The sequence below is a fragment of the Mobula hypostoma genome, chromosome 12 (genome assembly GCF_963921235.1).
Source record: "Mobula hypostoma chromosome 12, sMobHyp1.1, whole genome shotgun sequence".
Classification (NCBI taxonomy): domain Eukaryota; kingdom Metazoa; phylum Chordata; class Chondrichthyes; order Myliobatiformes; family Myliobatidae; genus Mobula; species Mobula hypostoma.
Genome location: NC_086108.1, coordinates 9,185,523 through 9,206,063, shown reverse-complemented (window position 1 = coordinate 9,206,063; position 20,541 = coordinate 9,185,523). Strand labels below are relative to the sequence as shown.

The following is a 20,541-nucleotide window of genomic DNA, read 5'->3' as shown; positions in this document are numbered from 1 at the left end:
TCAGGTTTCCACGTGCACACATCTTTTCCTACGAGCACACAAAGGAATTTAAATTGCACACAAATGGTTGTCACCCTCCACCTCGTTGGCATGTTAAGTATATTCCACAATTGGACACAATCTTTGCAGATTTTACATCTGGCCTATTTATACTGATTTTATTGAAGAAATTATTCGGTGTGCACATGATGTTGTCACTGGGCAAAATATTGCACACTGGTCGTTACAAATTATAAGACCATAAGACATAGGAACAGAATTAGGCCATTTGGCCCATTGAGTCTGCTCCACCATTCAATCATGGCTGATCCTTTTCCCCCTCCCCAGGCCCATTTCCCAGCCTTCTTTCTGTAACCTTTGCTGTGTCCAATCAAGAACCTATCAATCTCTGTCTTAAACACACCCAACGACCTGGACCCACAGCTGCCTGTGGTAACAAATTCCACAAATTCACCACCCTCTGGTTAAAAGAAATTTCTCCACCCCTCGGTTTTAAATGGATGCCACTCTATCCCGAGGCTGTGCCCTCTTGTCCTACATTCCACCACCATGGGAAACATCCTTTCCACATCTACTGTGTCCAGGCCTTTAAACATCTGAAAGGCTTCAATGAGATCCCCTTTGATCCTTCTGAATTCCAGCGAGTACAGAGCCAGAGCCATCAAACGTTCCTTGTATGATACCCCTTCCATTCCTGGAGTCATCCTTGTGAACCTCCTCTGAACCTTCGCCAATGCCAGCACATCTTTTCTTAGATGAGGTGCCGAAAACTGTTCAAATACTCCAAGTGAGGCCTCACCAGCACATCCCTCAGCATCACATCCCTGTTCTCATATTCTAGACCTTTGAAATGAATGCTAACATGGCATTTGCCTTCCTCACCACTGACTCAACCTGCAAGTTAACCTTCAGGGTGTTCTGCACAAGGACTCCCTTTGCATCTCAGATTTTTGGATTTTCTCCCCATTTAGAAAATAGCCTGCACATTTATTTTTACTAAGAAAGTGCATGACTTACAAGGATGTTGCCTGGATTGGGGAACGTGCCTTATGAGAATAGGTTGAGTGAACTTGGCCTTTTCTCCTTGGAGCAACAGAGGATGAGAGGTGACCTGATAGAGGTGTATAAGATGATGAGAGGCATTGATCGTGTGGATAGTCAGAGGCTTTTTCCCAGGGCTGAAATAGCTAACACAAGGGGCCATAGTTTTAAGGTGCTTGGAAGTAGGTACAAGGGAGATGTCAGAGGTTAAGTTTTTCACACGGACAGTGGTGGGTGCGTGGGATACACTGCCAGCGAAGGAGGTAGAGGCAGATACAACAGGGTCTTTTAGGAGACTCTTAGATAGGTACATGGAGCTTCGAAAAGTAGAGGGCTATGTGGTAGGGAGATTCTAGGCAGTTTCTAGAGTAGGTTACATGGTTGGCACAACATTGTGGGCCGAAGGGCCTGTAATGTGCTGTAGATTTCTATGTTTCATTCATTTTCCTGCATTGTTTTTCATTTGCCACTTTCTTGCCCATTATCCTAATCTGTCTAAGGACTTCTGAAGCCTACCTGTTTCCTCAATGCTACCTGTTCCTCCACGAATCTTCATATCATCTGCAAACTTGGCAACAAAGCCATCTATTCCATCATCTAAATCATTAACATACAGCATAAAAAGAAGTGGTCCCAACACTGAACCCTGCAGAACACTACTAGTCACTGGCAGCCAACTAGAAAACGATCCTTTTATTCCCACTCACTACCTCCTGCCGATCAGCCAATGCTATAACCATGCCAGTAACTTTCCTGTAATACCATGGGCTCTTAACTTGGTAAGCAGCCTCATGTGTGGCACCTTGTTAAAAGCCTTCTGTAAGTCCAAATATACAACATCCACTGCATTCCCTTTCTCTATCCTACTTGTAATCTCCTCAAAGAATTCCAATAGGTTTGTCAGGCAAGATTTTCCCTTAAGGAAACCATTCTGACTTTATCCTATCTTGTCCTGTGTCACCAGGTACTCCATCACCTCATCCTTAACCACTGAGGTCAGGCTAACTGCTCTATAATTTACTTTCTGCTGCCTTCCTCCTTTCTTAAAGAGTGGAGTGACATTTGCAATTTTCCAGTCCTCTGGCATGTGTATATATAATATAGATATATAAATAATATAGTTTGACTGAGCATTCCAGTTCATTTAAGTAATTCATTATGGGTCATATGTACAACTACGTGAAATGCATATGTCATCATGCTACCACGTGATACATGCACCCTTGCTTAAAGTAAACCCGGTTGGACCCACATTCCCGGACTTTTAAACTAGTTTAATGTTTTGAGTGTTTAGTTGCATTTCATTTTACTTTAGTGAGGTGCACACTTATGATGTGGTGGTATAATGACATATGCCATTTATGTACTTTTACATATAACCCGTAATGAATTATGTACACAAACAACAATGCTGAATCAAATATTATTTGACAGATATTACTGAAATATTAAATACAATGACAACTGGCTCTGTAGCTACAGACTCTGGTAACCCCTATAGCTAACCTCATCAAAAAGAGAGCAACTGTGTCAAAGTTTACCAGTACAGGGTATTTCTGATTCAGAACTTTATAAGATTGTAACTGTAGCAGTTACTTGGAAACGAACCGAAACTGCGTAGAGAGTAAAGAGTGGGGGGTGGGGGGTGGATTGAGACTGTATGACACACTATTCATTCAATCACAAAGTTCCAAAGTCGAAGAACACGTTCAATCTTTTATTAAGAAACCAGCAAAATGAACACTCTTGAAAACGATAAAAAGTAATGAGACTAAACGAGCGATATAATGAAACAGTCTTAGCATATTAAATGTAATTAAGCCAAGCATTCTTAAATGTATTTAAAAGTATTCAAATACAGGTCGACCTTCACTAATCCGACTCCCTGTAATCTGGTTCCTTCGATAATCTGGCACTGATTATGCTTTATGTGATCCTTCTGTAATTCGGCATTTTCACTAATCTGGCACTCCTCAGGTCCCAATGGTGCCAGATTAGTGAAGGTCGACCTGTATAACTAAATGATTTTAAGTGCGTTTAAGTGGTTAACAAAAAGGATATCACACCCTCTGCCCACACTCTAGCTGTACCCAAACTAGACTGACCCCCAAGACAAAGCATGAGTAACTAAGCTCTTCACTTCTATCACACTCCAACCCACAAGATTAGATTAGATTCAACTTTATTGTCATTATGCCGAGTACAGATACAAAGCCAATGAAATGCATTTAGCATCTAACCAGAAATGCAAAGAATAGTGACTACCCATAATAAACACACAACACAAAATATGATAGAACATAGATACATGGCTCCTACAGTAACAAAGGGTAAACCTTGACCCTGTCCCTGCCACATTTTTTAAGTACTCTTTTAATAGTGTTTTCAATTCTGTTAGGAAAATTATGAACACATCTCTTGAAACAGAAGTTTTTCCTTCAAAATTGCGGCTGTCAAACCCCTACTTAAAAAGCCAAACCTTGATAGTGAAGTACTAGCTAACCAAATCTTCGCCTCCCGGGCAAGATTCTTGAGAAAGACATTTTCAAGCAACTCAACAACTTTCAGAATGAGAACAATATTCTAGAAAAATTTTCAGTCAAGTTTTCAGAGCAAACCACAGCACGAAGACAGCCCTTACCAAAATTTTCAGTGACCTTAGGCTCAGCACTGATGCCAACAGAGTCTCAGTTCTAATTCTTTTAAACCTAAGTGCTGCCTTTGACACAGTTGACCGCAACATTCTCTTAGATCACCTTGAGAATTGGGTTGGCCTCTCTGCCAGTGGCCTTAAATGATTTTTATCATTTGTCTTAGAGAGAAAATGTTTTGTCTGTCTTGGAGACTAATTTTCTGAGAGAGAGGAGAGAGGGAGAGAGAGAGTGATGATGAAGAAGAAGTAGTACGTTTTGGTGTTGCTCAGGAAAGCTGATTGGTTCCCTACTCTTCTCCTTGTACATGCTCCCCTTAGGAGACATCATTAGAGAGCACAAACAGTTATGTAGATGACACACAATTGTCCATCTTAGTTGAGCCTGATGATGATAACATTCCATCTTCTCTGTCTTCTGGTCCGGCTGCAATAAACAAATGAATGAGAAATAATGATGAGAGGCATTGAGCATGTGGATAGTCAGAGACTTCTTCCCAGGGCTGAGATGGCTAACACGGGAGGCATAGTTTTAAGGTGCTTGGAAGTAGGTACAGAGGAGATGTCAGGGGTAAGCTTTTTTACGCAGTGAGTAGTGAGTACGTGGAATGGGCTCCTGGCGACGGTGGTGGAGGCAGATATGATAGGGTCTTTTAAAAGACTGCTGGATAGGTATACGGAGCTTAGAAAAATAGAGGGCTATGGGTAACCATAGGTAATTTCTAAAGTAAGTACATGTTAGGCACAGCTTTGTGGGTCAAAGGGCCTGTATTGTGCTGTAGGTTTTCTATGTTTCTAATTTCCTAAAACTAAATAAAGATAAAACTAAAATACTGTTGGTTTGTCCCAAAACCAAAAGAGATAAACCTTGATAAACTTGGGAATTTGACTCCCTTGTAAAATCAGATGTTACAAGCCTGGGAGTAATTCTTGATTCAGAGTTGATTTTTAAATGCCACATAAAGAAAGTGACAGAGCAGCATTTCTGCAATGAAGAACTTTTGCAAAGGTACATTTGATTCTGTCACATAATGATGCTGAAAAATGAATTCACACCTTTATATCGAATCGACTGCATTACTGCAATGAACTTTTTACTGGCCTTCCAAAGCAATCTATTGGCAAACTTCAACTCATTCAGACTGCTGCTGCTGCTAGACTTTTTAACCAAAGCCAGGATGAACATGAAAATGCTTTCACGTTTCTTGTTCATGTAATATTATTACTATTATTAAATATATGGTCATACACTTTGGTAGAAGGAATGGGAGGGGGAGGGAACATCGACTCAGAACATGAGAGACCTGCGTCGGGCATTTTCATGCCTTACAAGGCGCAGATTGGAAGTCTGTGTGGGGCGCCACTCCTCGCTCAGACACTAGAGCAATGTATGATTAAGTGCCTTGCTCAAGGACACAAACACGCTGCCACAGCTGAGGCTCAAACTAGCGACCTTGAGATAACTAGACGAATGCCTTACACCACTTGGCCATGTGCCCAACAAAGGAATAAAAGCATAGAATATTTTCTAAGTAGGAAACAAATTCAAAATTCCAAAGTGCAAGGGACCTGAGAGTCCTTGTGCAGGATTCCCTAAAGGTTAACTTGCAGGTTGAGTCGGTGGTGAGGAAGGCAAATGTAATGTTAACACTCATTTTGAGTGGACAAGAATACAAAAGCAAGGAAGTAATGCTGAGGCTTTATAAGGATTCGGTCAGACAGCATTTGGGGCAGTTTTGGGCCCCAATCTAAATATAGAATAGTACAGCACAGTACAGGCCCTTCAGCCCACAACGTTGTGCCGACCCTTAAATCCTGGATGTGTTGACATTGGAGAGAGTCCAGAGGAGGTTCACGGGAATGATTCAAGGAATGAAGGGTTAACAAATGAGGAGCATTTTAGTGGCTTTGGGCCTGTACTCACTGGCGATTAGAAGAATGGGGGGGGGGATCTAATTGAAACCTATCAAATATTGAAAGGCCAGGATAGAGTGGCCATGCAGAGGATGTTGGTGGACTCTGGGACCAGAGAGCACAGTCTTCATGTTTATTTTTATTCTGATGTTTGTATTTTTATCCCATTGTAAAGCACTGTGAACTACATCATATGCATGAAAAGTGCTCTATTAATTAGCTTGTTCGTGGGTTATGTGCTGCGACATAGGTGATTGTTCTTGGCAAATTCCTACAGAACTGGTTTGCCATTTTCTTTTCCTGGACAGTGTCTTTACAACAGGGGTGACCCCAGCCATTATCAATACTCTTCAGAGATCGTCTGCCTGGTTTCAGTGGTCGCATCACCAGGACTGGTGATCTGCACCGGCTGCTCATACGACCATCCACCACCTCCGACCATGGCTTCGCGTGACCCTGATCGGGGGGTGGAGGGGCTAATCAGGTGCACTCTTGCCCAAGGGTGACCTGCAGGCCAGTGGACGGAAGGAGCACCTCACACCTCCTTTGGTAGAGACATGTCTCCACCCTACCGTCGAACAAATAAATAAACAAACAAACAAACAAATAAATAGATTTAGATTATGAAGACACGTAGTCCTCTTTTATTGTCATTCAGTACATTATTTCCTCCGGTGTGATATCACAAAACACAGGACAGACCAAGACTGAAAAAACTGACAAAACCACATAATTATAACATGTAGTTACAACAGTGCACAATACCATAACTTGATGAAGTCCATGAGCACAGTAAAGTTCAAAGTCTCTCAAATGTCCCAAATCTCACACAGGCGGGAGAAGGAAGAAAAACTCTCCCTGCCATGCCCGACCACAATCCGACTCTGAGTCATCCGAAAACTTCGAGCTGTGATCACCTCTCCGACACCGAGTACTGACCGCCATCTCTGTCCAAACAATTCGACCTCCTTCTCAGTCACCAACAGCAGGCAAAGCCGGGGATTTTGAGGCCTACCCTCTGAAAGATTCATGACAGCAGCAAACGAGCGTTTCAGAAATTTCTCCAGATGTTCCTCTGTACTTTCACGTCCCTCTCCATCAAATCAGAATTGTCCACAGCTCCTATTTAACGGATACGATATCATTTTTCACCAGAGGGCTGCACATGCGCAGCGCGCTGCTTTCTCTCCTCCAGACGATAATAAGTAGTGCAAAAGAGGAATAATGATGTATTGTTCATGGGTTCATGGACCATTAAGAAACTGGATGGCAGAGAGGAAGATGCTGTTCCTAAAACATAATGAATGTGGTCTCTAACTAATTTCTACAGAAACACAAGAGATTCTGCAGAGGCTGGAAATCCAAAGCAGCACACGCAAAATGCTGTAATAACTCAGCAGGCCAGGCAGCACCTATGGAGAGGAATAAATATTTGACCTTTTTGGCCAAGACTTTCATCAGGACTCTTCATTCTGATGACTAGTCTCAGCCTGAAATACTTGTCACGCCGCTGGTGTTTTGGGCAGCAATGAAGGTCGTCCATCTCTGGTGCTGTTCGGGGCAAACTTCATCATGTCAGTAGCTTCCTCTGGGTTTTCACTCCTGCTGGTCACACATGTCCTGACTACAGACTCAGGAATACCATCACACTCAGGTGTCGAAGGATTCATTATTGCTGTTTCCTTTACGTTTTTCAGAATCAGAATCAGGTTTATTATCACCGGCATATGTCGTGAAATTTGTTAACAGCAGCAGCAGTTCAATGCAAAGCATAATATAGAAGAAAAAAACTAAAATAATAATAATAATAAATAAATTACAGTATACGTATATTGAACAGATTACAAAAAACAATTTTGTTTTGTTGGTTAAGGTTGTTGTCCCTGAGCTGAACCTCCAAAACCTCCAATCAGTGGGCCACTCTTAGTCTGGCCTCTACATTTTGACCTGTTTGTCATGGGTGACCCAACCAAGAGCCAAAGCATGAAGCCCTGACTCTGGCCAGCATAGCTCTCCGGGTCACTGAGGCACACAAACCTCCAAACCATGACAAGGCTGTGGTCCTCTTGGAGGTCATCCCGAAATGTTGAATATTCATTTTCATAGATGCTTCCTGACCTGCTAATTTCTACAGATGCACCTTTGAAAGTATCCTGATTGGCTGCGACATGTCTGATACAGCAATTCAAATGCACAGGAATGCAAGAAGCTGCAAAGACTAGTGGACTTAGCCCAATACATTTCGGTTACATCCCTCCCCACCATCAGTGGTAGGAGGCACTGCCAAAGATGACACCACGTGTCATCAAAGATCTGCACCAAAGGAGTGAAGTTCCACAACACCAGTTGCATCATGAACAAAGCAGATGAGCTTAGAGCGTGGATCAGTACTTGGAGCTATGACGTTGTCGCCATTACAGAGACTTGGATGGCTCAGGGGCGGGAATGGTTACTTAGAGTGCCAGGCTTTAGATGTTTCAGAAAGGACAGGGAGGGAGGCAAAAGAGGTGGGGGTGTGGCACTGTTGATCAGAGATAGTGTCACGGCTGCAGTAAAGGAGGGAGTCATGGAGGGATTGTCTACTGAGTCTCTGTGGGTGGAAGTTAGGAAGAGGAAGGGGTCAATAACTCTGTTGGGTGTTTTTTATAGACCTCCCAATAGTAACAGGGACATCGAGGAGTAGATAGGGAGACAGATTCTGGAAAGGTGTAATAATAACAGAGTTGTCGTGATGGGAGATTTTAATTTCCCAAATATTGATTGGCATCTCCCTAGACCAAGGGATTTCGATGGGGTGAAGTTTGTTGGGTGTGTTCAGGAAGGTTTCCTGACACAATATGTAGATTAGCCTACAAGAGGAGAGGCTGTACTTGATCTGGTATTGGGAAATGAACCTGGTCAGGTGTCAGGTCTCTCAGTGGGAGAGCATTTTGGAGATAGTGATCACAATCTATTTCCTTTACCATAGCATCGGAGAGGGATAGGAACAGACAAGTTAGGAAAGTGTTTAATTGGAGTAAGGGGAAATATGAGGCTATCAGGCAGGAACTTGGAAGCATAAATTGGGAACAGATGTTCTCAGGGAAATGTACGGCAGAAATGTGGCAAATGTTCAGGGGATATTTGCGTGGCATTCTGCATAGGTACATTCCATTGAGACAGGGAAAGGATGGTAGGGTACAGGAACCGTGGTGTACAAAGGCTGTTGAAAATCTAGTCAAGAAGAAAAGCCTACGAAAAGTTCAAAAAACTAGGTAATGATAGAGATCTAGAAAATTATAAGGCTAGCATGAAGGAGCTTAAGAATGAAATTAGGAGAGCCAGAAGGGGCCATGAGAAGGCCTTGGCAGGCAGGATTAAGGAAAACCCCAAGGCATTCTACAAGTACGTGAAGAGCAAAAGGATAAGACATGAGAGAATAAGACCAATCAAGTGTGACAGTGGAAAAGTGTGTATGGAAAAGGAGGAGATAGCTGAGGTACTTAATGAATACTTTGCTTCAGTATTCACTATGGAAAAGGACCTTGGCAATTGCAGGGATGACTTACAGTGGACTGAAAAGCTTGAGCATATAGATATTAAGAAAGAGGACGTGCTGGAGCTTTTGGAAAGCATCAAGTTGGATAAGTCACCAGAACCGATGAGATATACCCTAGGCTACTGTGGGAGGCGAGGGAGGAGATTGCTGAGCCTCTGGCAATGATCTTTACATCATCAATGATGATGGGAAAGGTTCTGGAGGATTGGAGAATTGCAGATGTGGTTCCCTTATTCAAGAAAGGGAGTAGAGGTAGCCCAGGAAATTATGGACCAGTGAGTCTTACTTCAGTGGTTGGTAAATTGATGGAGAATTCCTGAGAGGCAGGATTTATGAACATTTGGAGAGGCATAATATGATTTGGTATAGTCAGCATGGCTTTGTCAAAGGCAGGTTGTGACTTATGAGCCTGAATTAATTTTTTAAGGATGTGACTGAACACGTTGATGAAGGTAGAGCAGTAGATGTAGTGTATATGGATTTCAGCAAGGCATTTGATAAGGTATCCCACGCAAGGCTTATTGAGAAAGTAAGGAAGCATGGGATTCAAGGGGACATTGCTTTGTGGATCCAGAATTGGCTTGCCCACAGAAGGCAGAGAGTGGTTGTAGATGGGTCATATTCTGCATGGAGGTCGGTGACCTGTGGTGTGCCTCAGGGACCTTCTCTTAAAGATTTTTACAAATGACCTGGTTGAGGAAGTGGAGGGATGGGTTAGTAAGTTTGCTGATGAAACAAAGGTTGGAGGTGTTATGGATAGTGTGGAGGGCTGTCAGAGGTTACAGCAGGACATTGATAGGAAGCAAAACTGGGCTGAGAAGTGGCAGATGAAGTTCAACCCAGATAAGTGTGAGATGGTTCATTTTGGTAGGTCAAATATGATGGCAGAATATAGTATTAATGGTAAGACTCTTGGCAGTGTGGAGGGTCAGAGAGATCTTGGGGTCCGAGTCCATAGGACACTCAAAGCTGCTGCGCTGGTTGACTCTGTGGTTAAGAAGGTATATGGTGTATTGGCCTTCATCAATCGTGGTGTTGAGTTTGAGAGCCGAGAGGTAATGTTGCAGCTGTATAGGACCCTGGTCAGACCCCACTTGGAGTACTGTGTTCATTTCTGGTCATCTCACTACAGGAAGGATGTGGAAACTATAGAAAGGGTGCAGAGGAGATTTTCAAGAATGTTGCCCGGATTGGGGAGCATGCCTTATGGGAATAGGTTGAGTGAATTTGGCCTTTTCTACTTGGAGCGACAGAGGATGAGAGGTAACCTGATAGAGGTGTATAAGATGATGAGAGGCATTGATCATCTGGATAGTCAGAGGCTTTTTCCCAGGGCTGAAATGGCGAAAACAAGAGGGCACCGTTTAAAATTTTTTTTTTTTGCTCAGCATAACAAAACTTTCAATTTACAGAGAGGAGATGTCACAGGTAAGTTCCTTACGCAGAGTGTGGTGAGTGTGTGGGATGGGCTGCCAGCGACGGTGGTGGAGGCGGATATGATAGGGTCTTTTAAGAGACTCCTGGATAGGTACATGGAGCTTAGAAAAAAAGAGGGCTATGGGTAACCCTAGGTAATTTCTAAAATAAGTACATGTTCGGCACAGCATCTTGGGCCGAAGGGCCTGTAGGTTTTCTATGTTTCTATATTTCCCTTCAGCCATTCAGTTCTTGAACCAACTGGCACAACCCTAATCATTACCTCAATACAGCAAACTGTGACTCCACTGTGAATGCCCATAAGAAAATTAACCTGAGGGTGGTAAATAGTGACATAGCAATGAGCACACAAAACGCTGGAGGAACTGAGCAGGTGAGGCAGCATCTATATGGAATAAAATAAAGAATCGATGTTTCAGGCTGAGACCCTTCATCAGGACTAGCATATGTCCTGTTGCTGCCCGTAAGGAGTCTGTACGTCCTTTCTGTGACCACACGGTCAATGGTCGTTGTAAATTGTCCGGTGATTAGGCTGGGGTTCAGCTGGGGGATTACTGAGCTGTGTGACCCCCCGGACCCGAGGGGCTGATAAATAAATAATAACTTTGATAATAAATTTACTTTGCCTTGGGCTTGGACTTCGTACTACAACGGATTTTTTTGTTGTGATTATGTTTTGTCTTTAAAACTGTGTCGAATTTTTGTTGATGTTTTCCTTGTGATCGCTGCTTATCTGACGCTCTGTGCCTTAATGCTGCTGCAGCTAAGTTATTCATCGCACCCGTGCATACGTGTACTTGTGCATCTGAGCATAAACTCGATTTTGATCTCCCCAGCTCAATTTCTCTGGGATCTCCATAAGCCTTCAATTCCACTTTTGTAGTTCCCCACCAATGAAAGCCAGATTTCAACTGCTGAACTCTACCCCAAACCTCCCCGCTCTCCTAATCGTTTGACCAAATATCTACCATCTCCCCTCACGTCTAATTCATGTGAAATTACGTCCCTGCAAAGTGCCTTCGGATGGTTTCCTATCAGAGGCGGTATTGTTACTGTCAATACTATACTCCCGAAGAGTTCCTGAACCTTCAGTGACAGGTGAAATGACGCCATGAGTCAGGCAAGAGAAAGGCGTGGATTACCTCTCCGTACAGAGTTTGCTTTTTCATGAATTAAAACACATCCATCCCCTTCCGCCTTTGCCACCCACAGATACAGAGACACAATTAGTCACAACAACATTCCGGCCACCGACGTACTACATTCAAATCCAGCCAATGAGCGAGCTTGTCAACTTTGTCTGCCCCGCCCACCTACTTATGAATAATTAAGCAGGCTCCGTCAATCCATTCCATCCGACCAATCAGGGCCAGATGAGCTCTTGTCTATCTGCCTGTCTGTATCTATCTCTCTCTCACTTTCACTCACTCACTCACACTCTCTCTCTCTCTTCCCTCCAGCCTCACTCCTTTCAAGGTAGAACTTGTATTGACCAATAATATAAATATTAACCACTGGCTCAACGGCCAATCAGAAGTAGTCATCGTCCTCCGGTTCATCAGCCTATCAAGAGAAACTATGAAGTTCCAATTTATCAGCCAGTAGCAATAGAGGCCTTTGGCCATTGCTCAGTGACGATTGGCTAATCGCGATCCATAGTTAGCCAACGGAACGCAGCCATCAGTGGCAGGCTCATCAGTCAACGAGTGGCGGCCTGCTCGCCAATCATGAACGGCTATTGGCCTCTGCGGTGCGATTCTTAGCCAATCAGATGCGCCCATCGACCCCTGGCTCATCATCTATTGATTTGGCACCCGAAGGACCCCAGTGAGGAGGCGACCAAGAAATGTGCCTTGAATTTTGGAAAATAATTAAAAGTGAAAGAAAACGTCTGGGTTGGAGACCAGTGCAGGGAAATCAATGCACGAATAATTAGGCTCAGATTTAAAAACTGCGGGTGATGAGCCCAGCTGGAAAGGACCAAATGAAAACATAACAATTTAGAATAAAAGAAAAAAATCACCTAGTAAATAAATACCTGGAAAAATGGGAGTGAAATATTTTTTCCTGCCGGGTGAGGTGTCTGTGGAGAGAGGGGCTGGTGTTTAGCCGAAGCTTTGAAAAGGTGATTGCATTTTTTGACAGGACTGTGCGGGAACAGCTGTTGTTATGACCTCCCTTCAGTCATGTTAGCCCCTGATGTGATGGCGAGGAAACCCCGTTAGGCAGGCGCTCTTCATGACGGTGAGTTCCTTTCGAGTATTACAAATTTCTCTTAAATGTCTTTCCCTTATTTTCTCTCTCTCTCTCGCGCCCGCTCTTACTACCCCTCCCCACCCCTCCCTTCCGAGAGAGAGAGAGAGAGAGAGCGCGAGAGGTAAAACAACAATTCCAGGGAAAAAATGCCCATTATCCTCTTTTATTTAAAAAAAACACCCCCTCCCTCCCCTCAAACCACCTTATTCCTTTTTTAAAAAAAAATTAAAAAAAGAAACAGCACAGCGATACAAACAATAACCCGGGGGGCCGCCTCTGCTTGTCTTAAGTGCTCCTGTCGCAGGTCATGTTGCAGACTGCTACAATGTATCTCTTTTCCCTTTGAAGTCCCTGCGAATGGAACGTTGATACATGTCTCGGCGTTCCATTTCCGAATGTTGATAAATCCCAATGTTGTCCCGTTCCACCGGTCGTCTTTTCCCTCCCTCCCTCCCTCCCTCCCTGCTCCTCTCCTCCCCCCCCTTTTTTTTTAAATCGGTGAAAGTTTTCTCTTCCTCGCCCCCCCTTCTTCCTTCAGATATCCCCCTTACCCATCTGTCTTGAGGGTTAATTTTTAGGCCCACTTGCTTTTCGGGACGGCCACCTCTTCTATTCCTTTACCCCCACCCCCCCCCAACCACCAGCATCAGTTGCGACCCTGTGTTGCACTTTTCTTAAGCAAAAAGAAAGCGAAAATGAACAACTAGCAGTATCCAAAGCATTTAGGATTGTTGCAATTTCATTTGTGCTTTCAGCTTCAGTTTTTTTTTCCCACACAATTGAATGTATTTATCTCTTGAAGGAAGTATTTGCAAAGCTCTGCCCTGCTCTAGTTCCCTTAAGCGAGTTCTATTTTACTTTTGAAGCAGAATGTTACACTGGTGAAATTGTTTGGTGTCAAATAGTGATTTAATTTTAAAATAAAAGTAGCTGGCGAATACTCCCACACTATCCAAGGATTCTGTACCTTAAAGTAGCACAATTTTGAAGTCTCACTTTAATATGTTTAGCTTAATCTTACTGTGCTTGTAATTTTATTACGTGATTGTGTTGATATTCAAATTTACCTGGAGTTTGCTGGTAGTGTGTAGTTGCTGAATTGAGTGATAGTTTATTCACTTGGCTCTAACTTCTGGTTTGAAACTACTTCCTTGCTGTCCCATGAGAGAGATGGAGTTAGTATGCAGGTTCTCATTCGTCCTTTCTGTTCCTGCTGGTGTCTGTGCCTGGATATTTGCCCCTTTACCTTCTGTCTGAACCTAAGCCCCTTCAACCCCCACCAGGAAAGGAGCTCTTTTCTCCTTTTGCTCCCATTTCCTGGTGGGGGTTGGGGGGGCTCTTTTCTCCTTTTGCCCCATTTCCTGGCACTGTTCCACCTTTTATGTTGTTATTCCTTCTCGAGAGTCGGGGGTTAATTTGGAATGCATTGCTCTTGACCCTCAGCATGTGTCTTGTGGGATTTTTTTTTGCAGAGTTAAATGAATGATATTTCTGTACTGTAAATATTGTGTCAGAAATGCAGTTCCAAGATACAACAGCATAGGATAAATAAAATCGAAGAGGAAAAGAAAAGCAGTGAGAGCAAAGAGCTTTTGTAGTTGTCACACCAGGACGACCAGACTCAAAACCAGTTCCTTTCCCCAAGTAGTCAGGCTGATCAACACCTCCACCCACTAACCCACCCCTCCACACCCCCAACCACCACTACTTTATCATTTCCTGTCAGTCACCTTCTGTACAGACACTCCTGTGCTTGGTGTCACTTTATGGGCATACAATCAATCTGTGTATATAAACTATCTTATCTGTTTATATTTATTGTTTTAAAATTGTGTTTTTTTGTGCTGCATCAGTTCAGAGTGATAATAATTTGGTTCTCCTTTACAATTGTGTACTGGAAATTATATTAAGCAACCTTGAATCTTGACTTCATTAATGATGTGAAAGATAAGCAGTTTGCTGTTAGATATCTGGGTTGCAGGGTTGTTGAAATTAGCTTCTGCCACTGATGTTTGGCACCAGGAATGACTCCCCGCCCCCCCCCCCCAGCTGAATTTCAGCAAAGTGATTATGCTTCGTCAAAGTTGTTATGTAACTAGTTAACTGTTTCCACCATCCTTCTGTTGCCGTCCCATCTCCAGCTTGTTGCTTCGAACTTTCAGGTTCGATCTTGGACTGGATTGTATCCTCCTCCTTGTAGGCACTGACATTGTTACCATTTATTACTTATGAATTGGAATCGGGTTTACTGAAATTTGTGGCTTTGTCGCAGCAGTACAGTGCAAGACTTAAAATATACTATAAATTACAATCTGTAATATAAATTACATTTTGTATATAATTCATAGTGTACATATGTGTATGCTATTAATGTATATACTATTTTATATGCATGATTTATAATGTATAATACATTATACCTTATTTGTCCTATGCTTGTGAATTTTAGGTTGTATATTGTATTAATTCTGTGATATTAAATGGAACTATCAAACTATTTATTTATTTATTGAGATGCAGTGCAGAGTAGGCCCTTGGCCTTCTAGCCATTTACACTCTGCCCATTACCCCGCTGGTGTTTATTTTAGCAATGAAGGTTCTCCGTCTCTGGTGGTGTTCAGGGCTTCCTTCATCGTGTCAGTAGATTCCTCTCGGTTTTCACTCCTGTCAGTCACATGAGTCCCGGGTGGAGACTCAGGAATACCATCGCACTCAGATGTAGAAGTTTGCTGTTTCTGTAACAATTTTGTTTGACCGGTCAGTGTTGTCAACCCTGAGCTGAACCTCCGGACCTGGAGGACCGGTGGACCACTCTTAGTCTGACCTCTACCCTTCGACCTGTTTGGCATGGGTGACCCTACCAAGAGCCAAGGCATTAAACCCTGACTTCAGCTATCGTAGCTCTCTGGGTCACTGACCAATTAACCTACCAACCGGTACGTCTTTGGACTGTGGGAGGAAACCGGAGCACCCGGAGGAAATCCACGCAGTCACGGGGAGAACGTACAGACTCCTTACAGGCACAGCAGGACCTGAACCTGTGTCTCTGGCACTGTAAAGCACTGTGCTCACCACTATACTACCGTGCCACTCATTTTTCAATATGTAATTTTATATCTTGTAATCTATAGAATATTTTATATAAAATTAAAATTATAGATGTAATGTATATTTGTATTTCACACAAAAGTAGTGAGGTAGTTCAAGCTTTCATTGTCCATTCAGAAATGGGATGGCAGAGGGGAAGAAGCTGTTCCTGAGTCACTGAGTGTGTGTCTTCAGGCTCCTCCCTCATGGTAGCAGTGAGAAGAGGACAGGAGCTGGGGAATGGGGGTGGTTCATGATGGACGCTGCTTTTTTTGAGGCATTGCTCCTTGAAGGTGTCCTGGATGCTACGGAGGCTAAATGCCCGGTGATGGAGCTGACTGAGTTTACAACTCTGCAGCTTACCTCAGTTCTGTGCAGTGGTCACCCCCATCTTCCATATCAGACGATGATTCAGCCAGTTAGAATGCTCTCCATGGTACATCTGTAGAAATTTAGGATGTGATGTATCTCCTCTCGTCTGAATTAGCTTTTGCAGAGTGTGTTGTCACTTTTGTAAAGTTTTTGTTTTGATGGGAGGTGGGAAGGAATTTGCTTTCAGTTAATCAATTGGGTGAGGTCATGGTCAAAGTGTTCGCAAGTGTAGCATTTGGATATTGTGGAATTTGCATACTGTGCTGAGATGGTTGTGGAGAAAAGTGGAAGTGTTTGAAGTTAGGAATGATACAGGAGAGGAAAGGACCTCTGGAAGGCAGTGAGGTGTGGGTGGCACTTGTAAGCACGAGATTCTGCCGCTGCAGGGAATCCAGAGCAGCAGGCTGGAGATGCTGGAGGACCTCAGCAGGTCAGGGGTTGTTCCCGACCTTTTTTTAATGCCATGGACCTCTACCGTCAACCTGTCTGCGGACCCCAAGGTGGGAAACCCTGATGAATAAACACTCTTCAACAGGAGGTTCCACAAGTCCATATGACAGAATTAGGCCACTTGGCCCATCTATTCTGCTGCACCATTCCATCATGGCTGATTTATTATACCTCTCAACCCATTCTCCTGCCAATGCCCCATGACACTGAATAGCCTGACTAATCAAGAACCTGTTAACCTCCACTTTAAATATACCCAATGACTTGGCCTCCACAGCTGTTCCTAGCAATGAACTCCACAAGATTTACCATCCTCTGGCGAAAGAAATTCTTCCTCATCTCCATTCTGAAGGGATGCTTTTCTATTCTGGGGCTGTGTCCTCCTTGGGGGGGGGGAACTCCCACCCCCACTGCCCCCCCCCCCACTGTGGCAGACATCCTGTCCACATCCACTCTCTCAGGTGGGTCAGTGGGTTAGTCCGGGAAGCTGTGCTCTCTAGTGTGGAGTGGCCTGAGTAAGGTACAAGGGGGCAGGCAAGTACTCCTGGAGCTCCTCGGCTGTGAAAGAGGGGAGATGGCCCATTACAAGGGGACAGATGGGCATTCCTGGGCCTCTTGGCCCTGGAGAGGGGGAGATAGGCTGCACTCTCCCTGGTTTGTGTTTTTCCCGCAGAGCTGGGTGATCCAGAGGCTGCTGCCCATGGTGAGGAAGTGCTTTGGGTGCAAAGACTTCAGCATCCCCCCCCCCCCCCCCCCAGTAGGAAGCCATCTGCTCGTGGTGATAATATCAGAAGAGCAGAATTTTGTTGCCGGATGTCCTGACCAATAATTATTTCCCAAACTAGGGATGCGGAAGTATTAAGCAACATTATAACAGTATTGCACCGCGTACACAGTCTCTTCTGTATCTGCTTGTGGGAGCTTGCTATGCATAAGTTGCCTGTGACTCCACTCCAAGCACTGGCGTGTACAACATAGAAATGTACAGCACGCCACAGGCTCTTCGGCCCACAATGTTGTACTGGCCTTTTAATCTACTCTAAGATCAGTCTAACCCTCCCCTCCATTTTTCTATCTTCCATGTGCCTGTTTGAGAGTTTCTTAAACCGTCCCCCCCCCGTGTATCTGCCCTTACCCCCACCCCTCTCAGGATGTTCCACGCACTCTCCACTCTGTGTGAAGAACTTGCCCCTGATATCCCCCTCCGCCCCATACTTCCCTCCAATCACCTTAAAAGTGGTGATGATTGTCTGCTGTGCTCCGTGCGGGAGAGCTGTTAAAGGGGAAAAACCGTTTCAGTGGGGCAGTTCCACTCTCTCGACCTGGGGAGTCTGAGTCCATTGCTACGATCGAGCGTCACAAGCAGGGGTCTTCCTTGGTTTCAGTGGATGACCATGACGTCTTCTGTGCCTGGTCGTGCCCTTCGCTCTCCACGGAGCGTTACAGTACCCCCTTCCTGGCTGTTGGACCTCATCCACCCAGTCTGCCGGAACTGGCTTAGAACTATTCCCGCTCGTATTGTCCATATCCACCCTGGGAAAAGGTCTCTGGCTGTTCACTCGATACGTGCCCCTTATTGTCTGTACACTTCTATCAAGTCACCTCTCATCCTTCTTCACTCCAAAGAGAAACACCCTAGTTCACTCAAACTATCCTCATAGGACACCCTCTCTAATCCAGGCAGCGTCCTGATAAACCTTCTCCGCACCCTCTTTAAAGCCTCCACAACCTTCCAATAATGAGGTGACCAGAACTGAACACAATACTCCGAGTGTGGTCTAAGCAGAGTTTTATACTTGCTGCCTGTTATGCCACTGGCTGTATAGAAGGATTTTCATTGCTGTCTCTGTGACAATTGCTTTTTGACCAGTCAGGGTTGTTCACCCAAACTTGGAGCACTCCTAGTCTGGCCTCTACCCTTTGACCTGTTTGGCATGGGTGACCCAACCAAGAGCCGAAGTACAAGGCCCTGACTCCAGCCAGCGTGGTCATTGGGACACACAAGCCTCCAAACCCAACAACAAGCTTGTGCTCCTCCTGGAGGAGCTGCTGTATGAACCTTGCGACTCTGGAAGCCGCTGACCAGTGAGGTCCTTCCTCCTGGAGGGCGAGGTTATCGAAACCCAAGTCTACCTTTCACTGACATGGTTTGTACCAGCAGAGTCAGGGTAACTTCAGTAATCCCTACAAAGTGTCCACCAGGTAAATGTGTCCTTGTTGTCTCACTGGGTTACATTGTTGTTCTCACAGTCACAACTCGTGTTGGATACTCGGCGAATGACTAATTTGTGTTCCTTCTCCTTGTTATGATTTGTTAGTTGGTATCATTTCAGCTCCGTACATTGTTTGGCGGGTAACATTTTTGCCTCTGAGTCAGAGGTTCTGCGTTGGAATTCCACTGCTTGCCCTTGGCTGACACGGACACACCCTGTGTCAGAACTGAGGGAGAGTGCTGCCCTGCAGAGAGCACCCCCCCACCCCCACCCCCGAGTTTCTCCGTTTTGAATTGCGACTTCTGCGCAAATAGAAACTACGGTGGCGGTTCTCTTCAGAGTGCGACATCACAGAGCACATCTGATGGCTATGACGTTGAGGCCTCACTTGGAGTATTGTGAGGAGTTTTCGGCCCCTTGTCTAACAAAGGGAGCACTGACATTAGAGCGGGTTCAACATTTACAAAAATGATTCTGGGCTTGAAAGGCCTGTCACATGAGGAGCGTTTAATGCCTTTGGGCCAGTGCTCCCTGGAATTCAGAAGAATGAGGGGTGACCTCCTTGATACTGATCAAATGGTGAAAGGTCTCAACAGAGTGGATGTGGAGAGGATGTTTCGTACGGTGGGGGAGTCCAGGCCCAGAGGGCACAGCCTCAGAATAGAGGGACGTCCACTTAGAATGGAGGTGAGAAGGAATTTCTTTAACCAGAGGGCGGTGAATCTGTGGACTTCGTTGCCACAGGCGGGTGTGGAGGCCAAGTTATTTTTTGTATTTATGGCAGAGGTTGATAGGTTCTTGATTAGTCAGAGCATGAAGGGATTCGGGGAGAAGGCAGGAGACTGGGGCTGAGAGGGAAAATGGATCAGGCTCGATGGAAAGGTGGAGCAGACTCGATGGGCCAAGTGTCCTCACGCTGCTCCTGTATCTTATAGTCTGGCGCTGTTTGGGGAGGTTGCTGAGTGCAGGCTGGGTTACAACACTTCTTTCTTGAAAAGTAGTTCACCCCGAAATCTGACATTGTTCAACAGTTGTAGAGTGTTTATCAGAATCAGGATTATTATCACTGACATATATCCTGATATTTGTTTTGTGGCAGCAAGAATATATTAAAACTTTGGTAAGTTACAAAAGGAATATTTTTTAAAAAACGAGAACAGAAAAGCAACAGTAGTCTTTTGTGTTCAGAAATCTGATGGCAAAGGGGAAGAAGCTGTTCCTAAAATGTTAGGTGTGTGCCTTCAGGCTCCTGCACCTCCTCCCTGATGGAAGCAGTGAGAAGAGGGCTTGTCCGAGCTGACGGGGGTCCTGAATGATGGATGCTGCTGTTTTAAAGATGTCCTTGATGGTAGGGAGGCCAGGACCCATGATGGAGCCATTTGGTATGTCATCAAAGATGCTTGTAAATTTCTACAGATGTACTGTGGAGCGCATTCTAACTGGTTGCATCACCAACCATTTGGTCATTGCACAGGATCAAAGTAAGCTGCAGAGAGTTGTAAACTCAGTCAGCTCCATCATGGGCACCAGCCTCTGCAGCATCCAGGACATCTTCAAGGAGCGATGCCTCAAAACAGCAGCGT

At 44.6% G+C, this 20,541-nt stretch overlaps 1 protein-coding gene across 5 annotated transcripts in view; it reads left to right on the top strand.

Annotated features, from left to right (window-relative positions):
* Positions 1 to 12,512: 12,512 nt before the first annotated feature.
* The window catches only part of LOC134354606 (BRD4-interacting chromatin-remodeling complex-associated protein-like), a 168,575-nt gene continuing 160,546 nt past the window's right edge, over positions 12,513 to 20,541 (top strand). For all 5 annotated transcript variants that reach the window (XM_063063609.1, XM_063063608.1, XM_063063607.1 and 2 more), the window contains exon 1: positions 12,513 to 12,824. The gene's annotated coding sequence lies outside the window, so the exon portion shown is untranslated. The remainder of the gene's footprint in view (positions 12,825 to 20,541) is intronic.